The sequence below is a fragment of the Pseudorasbora parva genome, chromosome 16, assembly GCF_024679245.1.
Source record: "Pseudorasbora parva isolate DD20220531a chromosome 16, ASM2467924v1, whole genome shotgun sequence".
Lineage (NCBI taxonomy): Eukaryota > Metazoa > Chordata > Actinopteri > Cypriniformes > Gobionidae > Pseudorasbora > Pseudorasbora parva.
The window spans coordinates 23,326,262-23,332,095 of NC_090187.1; the positions used below are offsets into that span (position 1 = coordinate 23,326,262).

Below are 5,834 nucleotides of genomic sequence, written 5' to 3' on the forward strand. Positions count from 1 at the left end.
TCAACAGACTGGGGGCTGCAGAGCAGAAGGCCCGATCCCCCATAGTACGGAGATTGGCTGTGGGAGTTTTGAGGCGATACAGCGAAACAGAGCGGAGGTTACGAGTGGCTGTTTGTGTGGTGAGGAGTTCCTTAAGATAGGAGGGAGCATCACCATGGATGCACTGGTGGGTAAGGAGAGAGATCTTGTACTCGATCCTGAACGACACAGGAAGCCAGTGGAGTGATTTTAGAATGGGGGGATATGGTCATATTTGCGCACCCTCATGAGGATCCTAGCAGCGCTGTTCTGAATACACTGCAGCCTCTGGAGATTTTTGCTAGGGATGCCAATAAGGAGCGCATTGCAGTAGTCCAGCCTGGAGGAGATAAAGGCATGGACAAGCTTCTCCGCATCAGCCAGTGATAGAATGGGACGAAGTTTGGCAATGTTTCTGAGGTGGAAGAAGGAGGTCTTACACAGGTGTTTGATGTGCGCTTCAAAAGTAAGCTGTGATTCCATTCTGACCCCCAGATTCGTGACTGAAGTGGAAAGAGGAATGACCTGATCAGAGAAAGCAATGCTGGTGATAACGGACTTCTGGACCTGAAGTGGAGTGCCGACTAGGATAGCTTCAGTTTTGGAGCTGTTTAGCTGCAGAAAGTTTTGCTTCATCCACGCCTTTATCTCATCCAGGCAAGTCATCAAAGTGGATGGTGTGAGGTCAGCAGAGGGAGATGAACTTGTCCTAAAGTAAAGTTGAGTGTCATCAGCATAGCAGTGAAAAGAAATCCCATGCCGGTTGATGAGACGGCCAAGGGGGAGCATGTAGAGTATGAACAGGGTGGGTCCGAGCACAGAGCCTTGAGGGACACCACAGGTGACATTGTGTGACAGGGATGTAGCTTCTCCTAACGCAACATATTCAGTTCTCCCAGTGAGATAAGAAGAAAACCAGTTGTGGACCGAGTCAGAGAGACCAATGGTGGAATGTAAACGGTGAAGGAGGATGTTATGGTCAACTGTATCGAAAGCTGCAGTTAATTCCAGGAGGATGAGAAGGGATGGGGAACCAGCATCTGCCGCCATCAAAAGATCGTTTGTGACCCTGACCAAAGCTGTTTCTGTGCTGTGTCCTGAGCGGAAACCAGACTGAAATTTCTCGTAAAGATGGTTATGCTCCAAATGGACCTGAAGCTGTGCAGCAACAACTTTTTCCAGCACCTTAGAGAGGTATGGGAGGTTGGAGATGGGCCTGTAGTTGTCATTAACATCTGGGTCTAAAGTAGGTTTTTTCAGAAGTGGTCTGATGATAGCAGTTTTAAGAGATGAAGGAACATGGCCAGCCTGGAGGGAATTATTAATAATCTTGGTAATGAATGGACTTAAGACACTGAGGTTAGATTTTACCAAGGCTGTAGGAAAAGGATCCAGTGCACAGGTGGATGGTTTCATTTTTCTGATGATGTCCTCAACCTCGAGCTGTGTGATGATGGAGAAGCAGCAGAGATGTTGGAAGGTCCCTGGCTGTGGATCAACAGACGGGACAGGCAGAGCGGAGGTGCTAGATAGGAGCAAGTGGATGTTGTCTACTTTGTTCCTAAAAAAGGTCATGAACTTATTGCACCTCTCTTCTGTGGCTTCTGAAAAAGAGTGAGTTTGCGGTTTGAGGATGTGATTTATAGAGCTTCTTGGAGTTTCCAGGGTTATTGTTGATGATGCTAGAGTAGAACTGTGACTGAGCATCTCTTAAAGACCTTGCGTAGGCCTTCTGATGAACTCTATAGGCTTGCCTATGAACAGTGAGTCCTGAGAGCTTGAGACGCCTCTCAAGTATGCGCCCAACCGTCTTCATCTTCCGCAGTTCGCTGGTGTGCCAGGGTGCTGAGCGCGAGAAGGTGACCATTCTAGTTATGACAGGTGCGTGAAGATCTAGAAGGCTGCTCAGAGACTTGTTGTAGAAGTCAACCGACTCAGAGACTGAGGAGAGATCAACAGAGGAGAATTGCTGAAGGTCTGTAGTTAAAGAGTCTTGGTTAATCTTTTTCAGGTTCCTGAAGCAAATTTGTCGGGAATCTTTGGTAAGGGAAGAGGGGCGTGGCAGCTCCAATGAGATGGCCTGGTGGTCAGACACACCCAGATCATACACCAAGAGGTTTCTAATATGAGGAGAGTTGGAAATGACCAAGTCCAGAGTGTGCCCCCTAGAATGAGTGGGTCTATCCACATGCTGTTGGAGATTGAGGCAGTCCAATAATTGCAGAAACTCAGCTGCCAGGTGGCAGGAGGGGGTATCTACATGAATGCAGAGTTTTCAGGCTGATGATAAACTAGCCCGCGACGAGAGCCTCTATGGATGTAACGCCGTCTGCGCAGAAGTCCAAGTTCCTTAATGACCACGATGCACGCCGGAAATGTGCGGTCGTTGAAATTTAGCAGCTGTGGGATGGAATATTTAAGCTTCATGACAGCCGCTGGAAGGTTTTGACTAGCGCTATGCATTATAGAAACACAGAGCTGGAACACTGTCAGGCACAGCGAGATGATGGTCCATACCATAGCAGAGTGTATGCGGCAACTTCCAGCAATTCCAGCAAACAGCCGATGTTAGAAGAGATAGCAGGGGTGAGTAAAAGTCTTTGAAATTAGGAGAAAAACCGTAAAAATCCGTACAAAAAAGGTTTTAGATGTATAAAAGTCCTCTCCTGTCATGAGGGAGTCCATTCAAACTGCCAACTGTCAACAGCCAACTGTCAACAGCCGAGAAGAGTTATCCGAGACGATAAGAGCCAAGCAATATGTCCCAAAATTAGCACTGACTGAATGTACTAGTTACTGACAAAAAATAAAATTAAAATAAAGTTTATAATGAGCGTATATAAACTAAAATTGGGTGGAAAAGCAGCAAACAGACAACGCCAGCGTCCTCTCCCCCTCGTTGCTAGGCAACCTCCCAATAACTTAACAGAATACAAAAATGTATTTTGTCATGTATACACACTACATGACAGAGTGAAAACCGTAACAAAGGGAAAAAGTTTGAATTTTAAAAAAAAATCTTGTCTAATGAAATATATCTGTATCTGCATGTAAATAAACACTGTAACTATGTTTTGTCTTTTCTTTTAAGCATTATTGTAACATCAACTTATTAACATAATGAATTTTGTACTTTTGTACCCCAGTACATTGCTTCTAGCGCTAACAACAGACACTGTTGGGGAAGCTACTCTGAAACTGTAGCTTTACACGCTACAAGCTACTTGTAAGTTAAAGTTAGGCCGTGTGTCCACCTTAGCCAGCTGAAAACGCTAGGCGCTCTGCTGAAAACGCCTCGCTGTGAGCGCTTGAGAGCGTTTTAGCAGGCAACGTTTTTTTTCTACTCAATTGCAACTCTGCTTGTTGTTATGATACGGAAAATCCGCGGAAGTCTTTCTAATTTCACAGGTAGTTTGTTCCTGTATTGATTCTATATAAAATTGCAGATACAATGTAAAGTATTTGCTCTGGCTTTTGTTTTAAATCATTTTATTCCGTTATTATTTGCTTGTTTTCATCTGATGACGACACGCAGAATGTGGCAGTTGGTCTGTGTTGTGTTTGTCCCACCCCTCCTCCACTGTGATTGGACGGCTGGGTGAAAAGTGATAGTGATGAGCGCTGCGTTTTACTCAAAGTTGAACATTCTTCAACTCTTTTTTACTGGCGACCAGTAAAAAACGCTGAGCGCTCAGCGCGTGAGCGTGAAATACTTGCTCAGCGCCTCGGTGCGCTCCAGGCGTTCTAAAAACGCGGCGCTCTCATTGAAAACAATTGAAAACGCCAGCCAGCAGCGTGAAAAAACGCTTTGGTGGACACACGGCCTTAGTTAAGTTACATTCAAGCTACCATTTTGAAAAAGTAGTTAGCTACACTACAAGTTATGATCAAAAAGTAGCTAGCTACATTAAACCAACTTTTTTTTTTTTTTTTTTTTTTTTTTTTACAATGACAAATAACTTTAAATAGTATACTGTTGGTAATCTCATGTTTTTACTGAGAAGCATCCATAAAAGAGTAAACAACATTTTTACTTTGCAGGGCATAAGATAGAATAATATTCATAGCATAATACTCACTACTCTTGAGTACTTTTAAAAGGGCTATTTTTTACTCCTACTTTGAGTAGTATTTAGGACAGGTACTTTTACTCTATTTGAACTACATTTTTTGATAAGTAACAGTACTTCTACTTGATTATACTTTTTCAGTTCTCTTTCCAACACTGCGTGTGATGTGACAAGTAAACAACACGAGTTCACACGTGCGTCAGACCGGAGTTCTCGCAGAAGACTTGCAATTGTAATTTTTAAAAAATTATAAACGACAGAATGTTTGCGCTCCAAATTGTCTGTACAATAATTTGTGGAGAAAAAGAAAAAAAGATTATTGCAGAGGAAATTGTTGGAGAGACAAAGAGAGTTTGAGTTTTAATTTTGTGCTGCTGCTGCGGCTGGATGTGCAAATGTTTGGGCTTTGTTTCCGTTTGATAGAACTGTAAATATATCTATTAAAATACCGATATTCTGGTCTATAACTCCTCCTTGAACTTTCTGCTCCCCTGTATCTCCCCTGTTCCGCTCTCACTGGCTGTCGGTCATCGTAATCTAATTTTCAGTCAGAACACATTTCACACAGCAGGATTATGAATCGCCGAAAGGGCCAGATATTTAGCATGCCAAGTGTCTCGCGGGCGTCGGCGACTCCCGGGAGATATCTCTGATTGCGTCTTTGATCATTCTCACTACGTGATTGTCACTCGCGTGCATGAGCACCGATCTGCCTATGATTTCGGGCATTTGTTGGCAATTTCGCAAAACCTGTTGTCGAGTCAAAATCGGAGCTAAAATCGGGCAGTGTGAACTCAGCATTACTGAACTAAATGATTTTATTACTATAAAGATCAAAATGGCGGTTGGGGGTGATAACCAGTAGGCATGGCTTGGGAGTGACCTCATAGGGCAGCAAAGCAAGTGCATTCTGGGAGGTTTTTTTTTCAGGCATGCTTGAGGAAGATCGAAAGATCGAAACGTTGCAATGAAAAAATAAATCATTTTTAAATGCAAGTTGATAGTGTGCAGGACTTCTCTCTTTTTTTATTTGTTGATCATTGTATCTCCTGTAATATGTGCTAAGAAACGTTTGGTTATTACAAAGTCTTGGGGATTTGTGTCTTAATATGTATCTCAAGCCCTAAGAGTATGTCTAAAACCAAATGTTAATGTTATTGCCAGCATTTTATTTATGTTATGTTATTGCCAGCATTTATTGCCATGTTATTGATATTGCCAGCAGCCATATCACCCTGCAGCCCAAGACTGGTTTCCCACTGAAGCTAAGCAGGGCTGAGCCTGGTCAGTACCTGGATGGGAGACCAAATGGGAAAACCAGGTAGCTGCTGGTAGAGGTGTTAGTGAGGCCAGCAGGGGGTGCTCACCCTGTGGTCTGTGTGGGTCCTAACACCCCAGTATAGTGATGGGGACACTGTACTGTCAAAGAGCACCGTCCTTCGGATGAGACGTTAAACCGAGGTCCCAACTCTCTGTGGTCGTTAAAAAAAAAAAAAATCCCAGGATGTCCTTCGATAAAGAGTAGGGGTGTAACCCCGGCATCCTGGCCAAATTTGCCCATTGGCCTCTGTCCATCATGGCCTCCTAATAATCCCCATATCCTGATTGGCTTCATCACTCTGTCTCCTCTCCACCAATCAGCTGGTGTGTGGTGAGCGTTCTGGCGCAAAATGGCTGCCGTCGCATCATCCAGGTGGGTGCTGCACATTGGTGGTGGTTGAGGAGATTCCCCCCTTCTATATGTAA

At 44.0% G+C, this 5,834-nt stretch overlaps 1 pseudogene; it reads left to right on the plus strand.

The window, feature by feature from the left end:
- Positions 1–5,305: 5,305 nt before the first annotated feature.
- LOC137043983 (5S ribosomal RNA) lies at positions 5,306–5,422 on the plus strand (annotated as a pseudogene).
- Positions 5,423–5,834: the final 412 nt, after the last annotated feature.